The sequence below is a fragment of the Ambystoma mexicanum genome, chromosome 9, assembly GCF_040938575.1.
Source record: "Ambystoma mexicanum isolate Mex_15411 chromosome 9, UKY_AmexF1_1, whole genome shotgun sequence".
NCBI lineage: Eukaryota > Metazoa > Chordata > Amphibia > Caudata > Ambystomatidae > Ambystoma > Ambystoma mexicanum.
Window position 1 is genome coordinate 244237430 of NC_090931.1, and position 18322 is coordinate 244255751.

General features: G+C 44.8%; 1 protein-coding gene across 2 annotated transcripts in view; it reads right to left on the bottom strand.

Annotated features, from left to right (window-relative positions):
- Nucleotides 1–18322, bottom strand: part of ROBO3 (roundabout guidance receptor 3) — a 468117-nt gene that overhangs the window by 312597 nt on the left and 137198 nt on the right. The gene's annotated exons all lie outside the window — the stretch shown is intronic.

An 18322-nucleotide genomic window follows, 5' to 3' on the forward strand; every position in this document is an offset into this window, starting at 1 on the left:
GCTTTATTAAATAAGAAATGCTTTATTGAATACCAGTGTCAGTGAGGGGGCTGGCTGGATCAGAGCAGGGTCCCCTGGCGCACGAGAGGCTGGGCCTGTGACACTGTTCCCCGGAGCTGGAGAGGGACTGGCTGAGTAACACAGGATGCAGGGTTCAGGTGCAGGGAACAAAGCCAGGCAAAGGGTAATTTGCGTCCAGCGAAGGGGCCAACATTGGCCCATTTATGTGCATGATGGGTAAACACATGGCTCCAGCAGCACACGCCATCTTGGCTTGGGCTAACTAACCCCCAACATTATAAACCTTCTGTATTCATTGGCATGGAAGGTCTTCCCAGCCCACAAATCTCAGGGAGGGGGATGCAATTAAACGAGGCTGAACGCATGTTCCAGATTTGGCGCCATCTGTTCGATGTGAGCGTGTCGGGGGAGACGAGGACAGGGGGCCATGGGAGGCAAGGCAAGCTGATGCCCCGGTTAGAGGCTGTGGGTGAGGGCGGCCATGTTTGTTTCTCAGCAATCGTCAGCGATGAAGCTAAGGTGCATCAGACAAGGCCCTCTATCCTCAGCGGGAAACGTCTTCTGCGTTGCCCTTGGGGAGCCGCAGGACTTGGATTCCCGGAAGTGTCGACCTGTGATCCGACTGAATAAACGGTTTGGCACGGCACACTGCCCTGTGTAGCGACTCCCGCCTGGAGCCTGAAAAGATTGGCTTCTTGGCACAAAAGCCTGCATTCTCACTCTGAGGGGGAAACATGATACAAGAATTATCCGCTATGGAGCGGTGTGCCGTCCCCATGTGGGCCTGCTAATCAGCAGCATGAACCATCTTGAATTTGGCATACCTGCATCTTGAACATTAAATAGTGCCTACTTCCCAATGCCTCCCTATATTATCTTAATGCTTCATGCTAGGCACACAGCCCATCTGCTGGCTCTGAAAGCTGTGCAGTAGACTCTTGCCAAGTGCGCTTGACTCTTCGCTCTCTCATCTACCGCTGATACCAGTAGCACCCCCGCAGTGAGGTGTAATGTTTTTGCCAGCGAATTGTAATAAATTAATGTATCACACCCCATGCCACTGCTTTCTACGCTGAACACATGCTACCTTGGAGAGATTTCAAAGCTCCTCGTCAGAGGACTAAACACAGGCAAGCAGTCTGCTGTTCAGGGGCAGCAGGAAGAGAAGATTGGGACTGCAGACTTCATTGTTACAAAACCTCTGTTAGGGTTCCAATTGAAATGACTATCAAAACATGTGCTGTAATACCCACACCATGAAAAACAAGAAGTATTGTCAACACCGTCCTCGAAAGGCCAAAAATGTATGGCACACTTAAAGTGCAGGATTCAAATTGAGCAGATGGATAAAGAATGTGTGGCAACACACAACCGTAGAGGAGAAGCCTGACAAACTATACAATCTATATTAAGAGTGTATTAAAAATGCACAGATTGTGTCATGCATGATGGTGAGTCTATGGGGTCTAAGGGTTGAAGGATTGAGGCATTAATAAGCGGTGGACTGCACCTTTCATTATAGCGACATATTTCTAAACATGGGAGGAGAGATTCCTGGCAGGGCACATGGGACTTACTGCATGGTGAAGAAGTAAGAAAAAGAGGGGACCTCTGAAAACTTACCCCTACCAGAGGCCTGGGGGGCTCTGCCAGCACACCTGACACACACCGCCAGACAAGAGAGGCTTAAGTACACTGTTCTGTAAAACAATGACAAATCACAAATTACAGACACAGAGCCTTCTAAACCACTGCACAACTACTAATGTTTTGAAATTAGACAGAGGCTATCTTAGATATTGACAATCAGTTCCAAAAAATAACATGGCACAACAGATAGAGTCTGCTCTTCTGGGAGGTGGCAGACTACATGCCCCACGAGTAGGGGGACAAGCCTGGGTTTCTGCAGGCTCCCCACCATTCACCCATACTTATGGGATAAGGAGTCACAGGCCCGTGACTCCATTGGGTACTAATTCTGCTGGGACTTCAGCGAACCCTGGCATATTCCCTTACGCTCAATCTCCTCTTCCAGTACACTCCCCGGCCCTCCTCCCAATCTAGACTCTTACTAGAAGGTGGGCTGGTGGTAAATGCTGATGACAACCAGGGCTCACGGGGGCCTTTGCGTGCAGGGTTGCTGCTGCAGGGCCACCTTTCATATTTAAAGGTGCCTATGGTGGATGCAAGACTCCCCAAAATGCTTTCGGATCCCCCACCTGAGGACACTGGCCTCCTCATGAATGGGTATACTAGAACAAGAATGGTTGTAGAGGTGCACACTGGGTTAGTTGGGTACAGAAGTGTTTATATGTATATTGATACTTCGTAGTGCTCCCTGTTAGGATCTATGCTACTAGACCCAAAGTGTAAAGAGAAAAGGGGAAGGTATCGCAAAGCACAACTCGCGATACAAACAGGGGCACAAACTGTAGCAAACCAATAGTTGCTAAAACATTTTTAGGAGCTTAATACTTCCAAGTAAGGCAGTTCAAGAATAATTCAAAAAAGAGAGGAAACTTTTTTATATTCCATTTCAAAATGAACGTTAGTCAAAGTAAATAAACGACAATAAGTTCTTGTCAATAATTTTGCAACAATTTCAAAAAACAAGTTTCATATAAAGGAATCTCAACATAAGAAATTATAGGTTACATTTGCCAAAGAGCATGTTTAGGTTATACATACAATTGTTGACCAATTATTATATTCAAATATTATACAATGATATCAAGACAGGGAAATATTGCTTTTGTTGTGTCTTCTGTCCTATACTACGCGTTTCGGGTCGTCAATAACCCTTCTTCAGGTAATGATATCAGATAATTCTTTCTGAAAAATTAATGGGAGGTAATTAATATAGATGCGTTTTTTCTGAGAAGTCAAAAAAAGAAGAAAAAAGAAGAAGAACCAAAACTAGGGGCCGTGATAATTAGTCACTTAACTAACCTGTATTGGAGGGCAACAAATTTGGTCAGTGTTCGCAAGAAGTTCACTCTGTAGATTTCCTAAACCTAAAGGTGACAGAAAGTGATGTTTACTGTCAAGCTAGAGGTGGATATCAGTAGTGAGTAAATCGGTGATCTGGAGTGGGACCAGTAGCGCAACGAGGCGCTGGGTCCCACTCTCAGATCGCCAAACTAAAAAGAAGAGTTTAATTAGCTCACCTATCAGGGTAATCAATGGTCCGTATGGAGATCGTGGGGTACTTCCACTGTTCTTAGCCGCAATTTGGCGGAAACATACAGTCAGCTGTAATCAAGGAGTAAGATATTATAGTTTTTGAATTTGTCTTGGAAATACAAGATCAAATTAAGTTCTTTGGCTTATATTGTTAGGGATTACCTGGAGCCGAGCGTGTAGTATAACTTCATAGGTGGAAGTGGAGGTGTTGCCGTTCGACGCCGTTACACTTCTCAAAAGTGATAAGACCGGTAGGGTCCCAGCGATTTATTGTTGTTATAGTATTCTGTTGCGAAAGAGGGGAAAAAGATTGCACCCCTGTATTAGTCTATTTATATCAAGACCGCAACTTGTCTAGCGGGTTTGTGTTTGTCATGGAAGCGAAAAGGTTACCTATTGTCCCGAGTCCGAGTCTCGCTCTCCACTTGTCTAGCGGGAATACCGCGGGCTTCCTGTTTCTCCTTCGGTTTCAACGTTGCTAATGGCAACATATAAAAGTAAATAGACTAGGGTGTACGAACGGTTCCCAGTGGCGGCCATATTGGAAGAGGATAACTCCAATCTGTGCTGTTGTCTGAGTGTGAGCCGACTCAGTTAGCTATTCCAATGCCATTAGTTCACAGGTTTATCCTAAAAATTACCCTAACGGTCATTATTCCCTCAGATTTATGGATTTGCACAACCAGCTCTCTCTATTATCACACAACTGCAATAACAGATGTACAAGAAAAAGAGTACTTATAGTGATCAACAGTGGTGATAGACATTAAATCACAAACAATTGCAGTAAATAATTCAATAAGGAGGTATACCCAATCAGATCTCAAACCACAGTAATGAACATTCAGTCACAGAGTTCTGTAAACAACAGACCATCACAAAAAACAATACAAATCCCATTCTAAATTCATTCCCCGAGGGGCCATAGAGTCCAATTTGTCTATCCAAAAAGTTTCCCTTTGTTGGAGTAATCTTTGTAAGTTGCCTCCTCGTCTGGGTAATTTAACATGTTCTAAAATTACAAACTGCATTTGTGCAATTGTGTGATTTCGTTCATTGAAATGTTGTGCTACAGGAGATTTCATAAGTTTTAACCGCACATTTGATTTATGTTCACACCATCGTTGTTTTGCTTTCCTGCCTGTAAGGCCCACATAATAGAGCCCACAGGGACACTTGATGCCATAGATCACACTCGTGGTGTCACATGTAGAGGTGTGATTTAATGCGATCTGATTGCCTTTATGTGGATGATGAATGTAATTACCTTGTAGAACATTGTGGCAACAATTACAATTGTTACATGGGAGAGTTCCCTTAAAATTGCTCAATTGTGTTTTCTTAGCTGAGAAGTCTGATTTAATCAGACAATCTCGCATTGACTTGCTCTTGTTGTAGACAAAAAGTGGAGGTGTCGGGAACAAATTTACTAGTTTAGGATCTAGTGACAATTTCTCCCAATTGTTCTTCACTATCTTTTTAATCTGTCTGCTTTGTTGTGAATAAGTAGTGACATACACTATGTCTGCAGTATTTCTTTTGACAGCTGGGCTCAAAGCTTGTTGTCGTGTGATGTTCTTAACTTTTTCTTTATCCTGTTGTAGTCGTGTCTGGTCATACCCTCTCGAGAGTAATTTCTTAGTTAGTTCATTTGCTTTCTTTTCAAATTCATCCTTTTCGGACACAATTCTTCGGTATCTCAATAGTTGACTCAACGGAATACTTTCAATCGTTGTTCTTGGATGAAAGCTAGATGCAAGAAGAAGACTGTTCCTATCTGTTGATTTAGTGAATACCGTGGTAGAGAGTTTCCCTTGATGTTCATATACCATTACATCCAAAAATTCCAGTGATGTTCTACTCTTTTTGTATGTAAATTTGATTCTTTGTGCCAGTGTGTCCATAAACATAAAAAATTGTGTTAATTCTTCTTCTGTTCCACTCCAGATACCGAAGAGGTCATCTATGTACCTAGTGTAGAGCTTCAATTTTTGATTCCACATTTGATTGTTGAGTACGTTCGTTTCTTCTAGGTATGTCATGAAAATATTTGCGTAACTAGGGGCCATCGCGGCACCCATTGAGGTTCCAGAGATTTGAATATAGTATTTGTCCTCGAACATGAAAAAGTTATTGTTCAAAACGATTGTAAGTAACTGCATAATGAACAGTCTGTCAGACTTAATATTGCTGGTTGTTCTTAGAAGTGCCCATTCAATCGCCTCAAGTCCTGCCTGATGTGTAATGTTTGTATAGAGACTGGTAACATCCATAGTGAACATTATATCCGTATTCGGATCATAGGTGATCGTTGTCAATTTCAATAGAAAGTCGTTGGTGTCTTTAATGTAGGAGTGAGCCTGTTGTGCTAAAGGTTGAATTATTTTATTGATGTATTTTGCCAATGGTTCCAAGAGGCTATTGCTAGCCGCTATTATTGGACGTCCTGGTGGATTCCATAGATCTTTATGGATTTTCGGTAAAACATAAATAACCGGCATAATGGGATGTGAATTTGTCAAAAATGCTTTAGTTTTATATGAAATGATTTCCTCTTGTTCTGCTGTTTCTAAAGTTTTCTTGATTATTTCCCTCACTTGTTCAGTTGGATCTGTATTGACTTCCATATAGGTCTCTGTGTCAGCAAGTTGTCTTTCCAGTCCGCTTTATATTTTGATGTATCCAGTATCACCAAAGCTCCGCCCTTATCAGCTGGTTTAATTATTATTTCTGTATTTTGCCAGAGTCTGTCGAGTACTTGTTTTTCCCTCGCCGTCAAATTTGTACGTTGTTTCCTTTTAAAATTGATTTTTTTAAAATCATTCAGGACAGATTTTTGGAAAAATTCTAAAATACAATTCTGAACCTGAGGAGCAAACGTGCTTTTGGATTTCATTTCCAGAAATTCAGATTGAGTCTCTTTTTCAGGTACCTCAATGGAGTCAAAAAATACTTTGAGCTTCATCTTACGCATTAGTTTAAAGAAACTGATTTTTTCTTTCAGTAAGGTGCTTGAATAGTGAGGAACAAATGAGAGGCCTTTTTGAAGTGTCTGGTGTTCAAATTGACTTAACTGATGTTTAGAGATGTTGACTACTAAGTCTTCTTTGTTTGAGGAGGCACTTTTTTTGGTGGATTTCTTTTTTTTGCTGCGTCGGATCTTAGCCGGTCTAAAAAAGAATAAGATGTCGGTAGTGTCTCAGAAGTTGGTGCTGTAGACGTGCTAGACGTTTGACTAAAGCCACGTAGCTCTTTCTCTGGTATTCGTGGCTGTTGTGGACGTTCGTTGGCTTCTTGTTGGTTTTCTATCTCACCACTAGAGGCTTCAGAAGTGTTTGTAGAGTCGTTCGGAGTCGGTTTGTTCTTATTGAAGAAGGGTCGTTTATTTCTTGAAGGGTCCTGTTGTTGATAATATTCTTTCCATGTATATACAATGTCTAGTTTATAGTCCAATGTATCTCTCCTGAATTTTCGAACTTTCTTTGTTTCCAGACCTGTTTTGAAGTCGTCTAATTTACTGTTCACTTCCTCCAGTAGAAGTGACAGTTCCTCTTTGTTAATAAAGGTCGAGAGAGCTTGTTTCGTGTTCTCAATGTCTACTTCTAACGATGTCAAAGATTTAGATAATTCCTCTATCGTCAAAATAATAAGGTCTAAAGAGCACTTGTTTAATATTTGTCTCCACCTTTTGATGAACTCAGGATTTTCTTTGCATAATGTAGGTTCGAGATCAATTCTAAGACCTCTGGGAATTCTTTGGGATCTGTAGTATTGTGCCAAGGTAGTTGCATGTAACTTTTGATTGATTTCACGACGTATCAATCTCTCCAATTGGTATATAAGTTGTTCAGGTTTAGTTGAGGTGCCCAGTTCTTTTTCTGTTGTTTTAATGAGCTTCAGAATACGATTGGCTTCTTCCTCGGAAAACGCTAAGGTTTCTGCACGGTTACTAGTGAGACTCTCTATTTTATAAAATGACATGATATTGTGTCTAACTAGTTTAATGTGATATCTGGGGTGCAACCTCTAGTATTGGTGTAGCAACAAAAGGATATACTAGAACAAGAATGGTTGTAGAGGTGCACACTGGGTTAGTTGGGTACAGAAGTGTTTATATGTATATTGATACTTCGTAGTGCTCCCTGTTAGGATCTATGCTACTAGACCCAAAGTGTAAAGAGAAAAGGGGAAGGTATCGCAAAGCACAACTCGCGATACAAACAGGGGCACAAACTGTAGCAAACCAATAGTTGCTAAAACATTTTTAGGAGCTTAATACTTCCAAGTAAGGCAGTTCAAGAATAATTCAAAAAAGAGAGGAAACTTTTTTATATTCAATTTCAAAATGAACGTTAGTCAAAGTAAATAAACGACAATAAGTTCTTGTCAATAATTTTGCAACAATTTCAAAAAACAAGTTTCATATAAAGGAATCTCAACATAAGAAATTATAGGTTACATTTGCCAAAGAGCATGTTTAGGTTATACATACAATTGTTGACCAATTATTATATTCAAATATTATACAATGATATCAAGACAGGGAAATATTGCTTTTGTTGTGTCTTCTGTCCTATACTACGCGTTTCGGGTCGTCAATAACCCTTCTTCAGGTAATGATATCAGATAATTCTTTCTGAAAAATTAATGGGAGGTAATTAATATAGATGCGTTTTTTCTGAGAAGTCAAAAAAAGAAGAAAAAAGAAGAAGAACCAAAACTAGGGGCCGTGATAATTAGTCACTTAACTAACCTGTATTGGAGGGCAACAAATTTGGTCAGTGTTTGCAAGAAGTTCACTCTGTAGATTTCCTAAACCTAAAGGTGACAGAAAGTGATGTTTACTGTCAAGCTAGAGGTGGATATCAGTAGTGAGTAAATCGGTGATCTGGAGTGGGACCAGTAGCGCAACGAGGCGCTGGGTCCCACTCTCAGATCGCCAAACTAAAAAGAAGAGTTTAATTAGCTCACCTATCAGGGTAATCAATGGTCCGTATGGAGATCGTGGGGTACTTCCACTGTTCTTAGCCGCAATTTGGCGGAAACATACAGTCAGCTGTAATCAAGGAGTAAGATATTATAGTTTTTGAATTTGTCTTGGAAATACAAGATCAAATTAAGTTCTTTGGCTTATATTGTTAGGGATTACCTGGAGCCGAGCGTGTAGTATAACTTCATAGGTGGAAGTGGAGGTGTTGCCGTTCGACGCCGTTACACTTCTCAAAAGTGATAAGACCGGTAGGGTCCCAGCGATTTATTGTTGTTATAGTATTCTGTTGCGAAAGAGGGGAAAAAGATTGCACCCCTGTATTAGTCTATTTATATCAAGACCGCAACTTGTCTAGCGGGTTTGTGTTTGTCATGGAAGCGAAAAGGTTACCTATTGTCCCGAGTCCGAGTCTCGCTCTCCACTTGTCTAGCGGGAATACCGCGGGCTTCCTGTTTCTCCTTCGGTTTCAACGTTGCTAATGGCAACATATAAAAGTAAATAGACTAGGGTGTACGAACGGTTCCCAGTGGCGGCCATATTGGAAGAGGATAACTCCAATCTGTGCTGTTGTCTGAGTGTGAGCCGACTCAGTTAGCTATTCCAATGCCATTAGTTCACAGGTTTATCCTAAAAATTACCCTAACGGTCATTATTCCCTCAGATTTATGGATTTGCACAACCGGCTCTCTCTATTATCACACAACTGCAATAACAGATGTACAAGAAAAAGAGTACTTATAGTGATCAACAGTGGTGATAGACATTAAATCACAAACAATTGCAGTAAATAATTCAATAAGGAGGTATACCCAATCAGATCTCAAACCACAGTAATGAACATTCAGTCACAGAGTTCTGTAAACAACAGACCATCACAAAAAACAATACAAATCCCATTCTAAATTCATTCCCCGAGGGGCCATAGAGTCCAATTTGTCTATCCAAAAAGTTTCCCTTTGTTGGAGTAATCTTTGTAAGTTGCCTCCTCGTCTGGGTAATTTAACATGTTCTAAAATTACAAACTGCATTTGTGCAATTGTGTGATTTCGTTCATTGAAATGTTGTGCTACAGGAGATTTCATAAGTTTTAACCGCACATTTGATTTATGTTCACACCATCGTTGTTTTGCTTTCCTGCCTGTAAGGCCCACATAATAGAGCCCACAGGGACACTTGATGCCATAGATCACACTCGTGGTGTCACATGTAGAGGTGTGATTTAATGCGATCTGATTGCCTTTATGTGGATGATGAATGTAATTACCTTGTAGAACATTGTGGCAACAATTACAATTGTTACATGGGAGAGTTCCCTTAAAATTGCTCAATTGTGTTTTCTTAGCTGAGAAGTCTGATTTAATCAGACAATCTCGCATTGACTTGCTCTTGTTGTAGGCAAAAAGTGGAGGTGTCGGGAACAAATTTACTAGTTTAGGATCTAGTGACAATTTCTCCCAATTGTTCTTCACTATATTTTTAATCTGTCTGCTTTGTTGTGAATAAGTAGTGACATACACTATGTCTGCAGTATTTCTTTTGACAGCTGGGCTCAAAGCTTGTTGTCGTGTGATGTTCTTAACTTTTTCTTTATCCTGTTGTAGTCGTGTCTGGTCATACCCTCTCGAGAGTAATTTCTTAGTTAGTTCATTTGCTTTCTTTTCAAATTCATCCTCTTCGGACACAATTCTTCGGTATCTCAATAGTTGACTCAACGGAATACTTTCAATCGTTGTTCTTGGATGAAAGCTAGATGCAAGAAGAAGACTGTTCCTATCTGTTGATTTAGTGAATACCGTGGTAGAGAGTTTCCCTTGATGTTCATATACCATTACATCCAAAAATTCCAGTGATGTTCTACTCTTTTTGTATGTAAATTTGATTCTTTGTGCCAGTGTGTCCATAAACATAAAAAATTGTGTTAATTCTTCTTCTGTTCCACTCCAGATACCGAAGAGGTCATCTATGTACCTAGTGTAGAGCTTCAATTTTTGATTCCACATTTGATTGTTGAGTACGTTAGTTTCTTCTAGGTATGTCATGAAAATATTTGCGTAACTAGGGGCCATCGCGGCACCCATTGAGGTTCCAGAGATTTGAATATAGTATTTGTCCTCGAACATGAAAAAGTTATTGTTCAAAACGATTGTAAGTAACTGCATAATGAACAGTCTGTCAGACTTAATATTGCTGGTTGTTCTTAGAAGTGCCCATTCAATCGCCTCAAGTCCTGCCTGATGTGTAATGTTTGTATAGAGACTGGTAACATCCATAGTGAACATTATATCCGTATTTGGATCATAGGTGATCGTTGTCAATTTCAATAGAAAGTCGTTGGTGTCTTTAATGTAGGAGTGAGCCTGTTGTGCTAAAGGTTGAATTATTTTATCGATGTATTTTGCCAATGGTTCCAAGAGGCTATTGCTAGCCGCTATTATTGGACGTCCTGGTGGATTCCATAGATCTTTATGGATTTTCGGTAAAACATAAATAACCGGCATAATGGGATGTGAATGGGTAGGCAACAGGATTGACATTGTTGCGGCTTGCTCCTGCAGGTACAGGCAGATACGAATGCCCCTCTACAATGCACCTCATCCATCCATGGGTAGGACAATGCAGTCCTAGGGCTTTGCTAAGTAGCACAAAATGAAAAGGTGTGGTGGAAAATGGTATGCTTTGAAGGTTTGCTTTTTGCAGCTAAATTACCCCAAGTATATGCCCGAAAATACCCCTTTCCCCAGTTTACACGAAGTCAGCATCTGCAGCACTGCATGTCTTTTTGGACACAGTGCTATTGCAGTTTTGAGGCACACTCTCCTTCAGCTGAGTGCCTTTCCATGTTGACAAAGTTGAGGGAGACCCATTTTGTTCCCTCACTAGGCCTCATGTCGGAAATCATAGTTTTGAACTGGCCTGCATCTTCCCATAGGTATCAACATCCCCCAGCTTCATTCTTATAATAGTGCCTTGCATGGCCTCTCACTCTCTGTCACTCTGGGGTGGTATTTCCACCCCACATGCTATTGCACTAGTGGCTGCTTGCACAGTGTCAGGACGAGGTGGGGGGGTCTGTACTTCCGCTCTCTATATGGCAGAGGAAAGGCACAGAGGACCCCAGCCGAGATTCTCTGATATGGTAACGCTGGTCGAGCAATCAAGGCCTAGCTTCTCAGGAGGTGATGCGGGCTGGTTCTTAAGTACAGTGTATCCCACCGCTGCCACCAAAGCTTGTCAGGACGAGGTGGGGGGGTCTGTACTTCCGCTCTCTATATGGCAGAGGAAAGGCACAGAGGACCCCAGCCGAGATTCTCTGATATGGTAACGCTGGTCGAGCAATCAAGGCCTAGCTTCTCAGGAGGTGATGCGGGCTGGTTCTTAAGTACAGTGTATCCCCAAGCCCCCACAAAGGAATGTCCACACACTGTATTACTGAAAACACAGTCTTTATATAATTAATATTCAAAGGTTATGTACACTTATCACAATAACGCACTTTGTGCTCCGGAAAATCAACAATGGTAAATATCTACAATTCTACAGTGGTACCACTAATATTCGATTAGAGTGCATTCAACAAGGCTGTGAAAATGCCACACGGATCAATAGCAATGAAACCAGCAATAGAGAGAAGAGAGAAAGCAGACGGATGAAACAATAGGCAGACGACTGGTCCTTGCTACTGGACACAGCTCTGAGTGGAGATCCCCCCACCTGGGCAACCTGTAAAATAACGATATATAAAACAAGCCCAGTCCATATATTGTTCAAGAGTCTCGTTCTCTCCCACAATGTTTTACCCCCCCAATGTACCTGGTGGAGTAGAGTTCGTCGGCGAGGCGTCGACCGATCCTTCTGGAGTGACTCCCTTTAAGGCAGGAGCCACGGATCGTCGAGAGGCGTCGCGGACTCGGGGTTCGGTGTCGGGGAATCGGCGGCCCTTCTTGAATGTCGCCCCTTTCAAGCGGGAGACACGGGGCGCCGAACGTCCGACCGTGAACCGGGTAGAACGACGTCGATGAGGCAGCAGACTTTGATCCGAGCGGTGCTCGTCGACGACAGCGCGTTGGCGTCCTGCAAGGAAGAGGCGTGCGGGGCACCTCGGTGACGATAGTTCTGGACCGCAAAGAGATGAAGAAGAACTGTGGCCCAGCAAGGGCGTCGAGTCGTCGGCGTCTCTGCGGTCGTTGGGTGGCGGGAAACCCACCGGTGGATACTCCTCGGCGCGTCGACGGTCAGGCCTTCTCCCACAGGAGACGGCACGGCGATGCAGACGAGAGCGTCCGTTGATCAAGTTAAAGTTCTTAGGCAAACGGGAGCACGGCGGCTCCGGTCGGCGATGGCGGTCGTCGACAGTGGCGGACAACAGTCCGGGTGCTTCGCTTTGGGATTCCTCAGCAGTCCCCGTATCGGGTCGGCAGCCTGTCGTAGGTCTGTCTACCAGGGAGCGTTGGCAAAGGTCAGCTGTGCACGATGGTCCCTCGTAGCTCGGGAAGAGGGCGCCTTACCAGGTCCTCTCTGGGTCAGTCCTTGGAGACACAGCAGCCTTTAGATCGTGAAGGAGAGCCACGGCAATCCTTCTCCTCCAGCAGGGCCTCAAGGTCAAGCGTCAGTTACTCCAGTTACTCGTCGTAGTGGACTTCAGCTTCTGAACAATTTCCAGTGGTGAGAGGTCCCCAGATATACTATTTGGTCTCTCATCCACACTGCTGGCACACACTCAGCAGCCAATCGTACAGAAGGGCATTCATGCAGTCGGTCAGCCAATCAGGCACGCAGGGCATTCAGGCCACTCTTCTCCCGCTCAGACACTCACAACAAGGAATGTGGATTGAGACAAGTACTCAGCCATTCAACTCTACACACTGCATTCAGTCCAGTTTCGGGCAGGGCTGTCTCAGTCTTTGTCTCTCATGGCAGAAACCAGACAGCCACAACACGGAGTGCATATTGGTCACACTCCCCATTCACCCAGGTCCCACCCACAGGAGGTACCCACAACATACAGTCAGCGGGAAGGCTCCAGTAAGTCTAGCTGGGCCTTCACAACAACACCATATACGGAACTTCCACCCAACAGCCAGTCAGGGGGAAGGGACAGAGTCAGGGCTTCCCGGGACTTCGGGAAAACAAGGTATCAGGGGATAGAAAGTAAGAGGCCACCGGGGCCATCTTGTTTCCTATCAGGAATCAACTGATTCCAATGGCAGGGCCGGGGTACCCCAAAATGGCGGATACCCAGCGCACCTGTCAAATTCAGCATGTAGCTGCCACCAGCCCATACCCTACTCTGTGGGCCACCCACGGGTGCCCAAAAACATACACTAGGGGCTCAGGGTTGTACCCCTACCCATGGGTGCCATAAGGGTATCCCATGGGTCTGTTCACCAAACCAAAAGAGAGAGCTGCACCGCCAGGAGTCCCGCATGGACTTCTGCGCGGAAAACACGACAGAACACACGATAAGCACAGAAAAAGGACAAGGATACGGAGGCCCTGTCCCTCCGATGCATTTCCAGCATCACACACAGCACCTGCGATCTGACAAATTACTACACATAGAGAACCTGCCACGTGATTGTTTACATGCAGAGTAATTAATGACTATAGGCATGGTACCTGCAATGACCAGACAACTGCAGAACTAAAACCTTCTACAGGTTTGACCACAGGCAAACTGCCTGCACAAGTCAGGATCCTTAAACAAAAATCCAGGTCTGAGCACACCAGCAATGCTAGAAGGGAGCTGCATTGGCTGAGGGTTGAAGGCAGAGTTTGGTTCAAATCCTTGACAGTTACCCACAAGTGCCTGTATGGAAAAGCACCTGTCTACCTTGAAACAAAAATTGTTAGATACAGGCCTGCTCGTGTATTAAGGTCCGAAGCTCAGGGGCTCGTTGCGGTCAATCCACACAAGAAAGCAAATGGCCTAGGCAGAGCATTTCCCAACTGTGCAGCCTATAGGTGGAACAAACTCCCCCTGAACCGGAGACTGGATCCCAATCATCTCACATTCAGAAAACCCCTGAAAAGATTTAGGTCGATTTTACCGCGAACAAATGGTCGTAATGACCAAAAGTTCTAAAAATGCTACCACCGAAGGTTCGAACACCAAATGTTTGTACCTTTGTTGGTAGCATTGCAGGTAAGTATAATTTTTTTTAAAAGATTGCGGGGGCTGCCCCCCGCAACACCCCGCTCACTATACTGTGTGGTATAGTGAGCGGGGTGTTGCAAGGGACACTCCCGCAGCACACCCGTAAAAAAAAAAAAGAATGAAAAAAACAGGGGCTGCGGGGGTGTCTCCGGCAATGTCCCGCTCACTATACTTTACAGTATAGTGAGCGGGGTTTGCGGGGGACTCCCCCTGCAGCCCCAGTAGTACGCGTGTTCGCATGAGAAAGGTGCAAACTTTTGGTAGTTCGCACCTTTCTCATGCGAACGTTCCGACCGCGCCAAATCAGCCGCGGTCGGATCACTCGGATTCCCTGAAAACATTTCTATTCAAATGAAGACAGTTGTCCCTAGTTAACTAGACAGCTCCCTTTTTGTCTTGGCTTTCCAAGTGTCCTGTCCACTATGTATTTGTCCTCTGTCCTCCGTATGTGTCTCCCTGTTGCACCCCGATGCCTGCGGGCTTCCGGCGCATAACAAATAAATAAATAAAATTAATAAGAAGAGCTAGCTAAAAGCAAAGTAGCTGATTTGGAGCTGATAACTATAGGATGGGTATTGGCGGTGGCGCTAATAACTGGAGGCACAGAACTTACTATGACTACACGTATGCCATGATTATTTTCAGGCAAATTGATCAGTGGCTTGGGGCACAGTTCCTTTTTGGGGGTTCATTTCAGCCACAGGAACTTAACACAGCAGTAAATGAGTCCAGACCTTTCAATGCAGGGGCAGGTATCTATAGCTACATGCACCTGCTTCTCATCACTTCAACGAGCCCGCAGTTTTTTGGGGGTCTGTGGAAGACTCACCCTAACTTCAAATCAAAGTTAAGTTGTTCCAAACCCTAGAACACGCCCTACCGTAGCAGACATCATAATGGGTACCATCGTCTCCTTGCTGTCATGAAGCAGCGGACAAGGCTTTACTATAAAATACAAAAAAACAAACTTATATCAGAGCAGAGCTGCCTCAGGTATTTAATGGCATGGGTGCGTGTGTAATTGCTTTGTAAAGAACCTTGCTTGTACAAAACAAATCTAGACTTTCGAGATTTGCAAACATAAAACCCAAAGACCATGACTAATTAAGATTTTCAGCAGCGATGCAAATTTGATGGTGTTTGTCAGAGCTAATGACTTCATGTCAAGCTATAGAAAATATGCTGACACTGTATCAAGCTGGGGTTATGAGCGGCACAAGCCCTTCATGGAAGGGGGCGCTGTGCGTGCGTGCGTGCGCATTCATTTCATGATTTATCATGGCATCGGTACCAAAGGACAGCGAGGAAGACGGTAAGCATGGTCATAGCCAGGTGAACACTTGCCGCCCTCGCCCATAGCATGGCATTATGTGCCAGGTGTGCCCAGCGGTACTCCTGAATAGTACTGAACTTCCACTCCGGAGCACACAGCCTACTCTAGGCCATAGAGTGCCTAGGAAAGCGTGCAAATTAAAAATAGACCAAATTGTGTCATCCGTCTACTCAAGAGTGCGCAGGAAACAACCCATGAGTCAGAGAAACGTCTGGGGTGATGGGACTGAGCCGAAAGAGCAAATCTTTGAAGTCAGGGAGCAGGAAGAGTGTGGCCAGACCTAAAACATTGGGCCTCATTAGGAGTTTGGCGGTAGCCTTGCCGGTAAAACCGGCAGGCTGCCACCAAACTTCCGGAAATATCCGGCACCCGTGAATGGGCAATTACTGGGGTATTCCGGCCCTGCCAGACCCGGTAACTGCCCTTTTGCAGGTGGCAGAGCCAGTCAATGGGAATGGGGATGCCTGTAGCACCGGCATGGTTTATTACCGTGCCAGTGCTACAGGCTTGCTGTGCTCGCGGGTGTCTTTCATTCCACAGGGTCAGACCTGTCGGAATGAAAGGCACCCGCGAGCACAACTCGGAGTTTGCCGGTCCGGATACAACGGTACCGGCAAGCTTACCGGTACCGTTGCATCCGGACTGGCAAACTCGTAATGAGGCCCATTATATTTTCAGTGGAGGCTAGATGCCAGGAGAGTAGGAGCAAGGTGTACAATTAAGATTCAATGAGCAGGACCTTAAACCAGATCCTGGGTGTAGGGCATCACAAGGTAGGCCGGAGCTACTCCTGGGGAACCAGGAGCAAGTACCCAGCGCACCACAAATCTAACTTCCACAGGAGAAGCAAACTTTAACCTTTTGCCCATCATGTATAATTTATAAGTTTAAATGTGTACTAGATGTGTCCTAATTCTTCTTTATGCATATTCTCTTATACTCAAAGTGAATATCACACATGTAATCTTGTAAGGTACCAGTTGGCCTGGGTTGAAAAAGTAGCTCCTGGTAGCTGTTGTTACCCAGGCAGCACTAGGCTAGAAACGGGAGCTAAATATCAAATTCAATCCCTGTAGGAGGCCCTACAATTCGGCGAGGAAAGGGAACAGCTTGGAGTGTTGCTACTGAGACCTTTTACCTGTCCTAAGAACATTGCAGGTCTGAGTGCTGCAGCTCTTAAACAAAGGCAAACCTATGCGTCCCGTGAAGGAAACTGGGGGATCATTCCCCCACTCAGCAAAGGGGTTGAATACCCCACAGCCGCCAGCTCATAGGCCATCCTGATTGCATTTTAGAGGGCACACTTCGTTTGGTGTTCTGCCGCTGCTCATGCCAAGACTAGTGGCAGTAGACCAGGCATTATGGCAGAAAGTGTTTCAGCAAGGGTTGCTGATAGGGGCAAGTAAACCTCTGTAGAGGCCCCGAGTTCTGCTCTGTGCCCTGAAGAAGTGCCGCAGGGCACGCACTTAGAAGCAGCCTTATCGGGGCCTTCTGTCAGACTCGCCTCTTGGTCGAACAAAGGCTGCACAGATGGAAAGCCATTCATTAACACCACTTCCTTCGACCACCTGTTGACAACAAATGTAGGTCTTATCACTGACCCGGCCCACCGCCACCGCTGTCACATCCAGACCCCGTCCTTCATCCTCGGCAGACAGCCAGGGACAGCTAAGAACACAGGCGCTGAACTCCTTCTCGGTAATTAATTCATTAATCACTGACACGAGGGCACGCTATCGGGCGCCCCTCACCCAAATGACCCCAGAAGGTGCCTCGTGTTTGCACAGCTCGGGGAAAACGCACCTATATCATCAGAAGCCTGCGGATGGATCACTATTGCCAACACTATTGCCAACACTTTCAGCGACCTGCTAGGCTTTTATTGGGGAGCAGCCCTTCCTTTCACCCTGATGGTCCCTGGGGCAGAGGGTGTAAGTCGTAGCTCAGTGGAGGACGGGGTATGGCAGCCGGCATTCATGGTGACGGACCCTGCGCCTGGCAGTGTGCAGCGGAGGTAGTGGCTGGGAGCGCTGCTCCTCTACTTTAAAAACATAAATAAAAAAAGCTTTACCGTTACTGTACTTTTATTTTAAAAAGAATCCATTCCGGAATTGTTTCGTTTTAAAATAAAAGTGTAGGAAACAGTTGAAGCGTGCACTTCAGTGCACTGCACTGAACGTTCCCTTACACAGCAGGCGCATGTGTTTGGGGCTCTGTGTATTGTGCGTGGAGGGGGGCGTGATGGGGTTTGTGGGGAGCAGGGGCAGGCCAGCAGGGAACAAAGTGCCACTTCTACTTTTCATACAATTGGACCACTGGCCGTGTGCCCTTGGCAATCCTGCACTGCTCAACTTTACATACCTTACCACAGACTACCCAATACACCAGGCGTGGGGACATGCAGCCCTGAGGCAGACTCTGATGGGTTGAGAAAGAGAAGAGAAGGGGCACGTGCCAGCGGATTCACTTAATTCTTCTATACTGAAAATAGCCTCTCTGCTGGGCCCACAGCTCGGGAGCTCGGGCTGTTATTGCGACTGTTAAGACGGATTTCTGAACTCTGTCCTGGTGGCGCAGAAGTTCAGAAGGCCAACCTAATTACTTGGAACAGGGTAACCTCTGGACGAGATCGCGGTGGTCA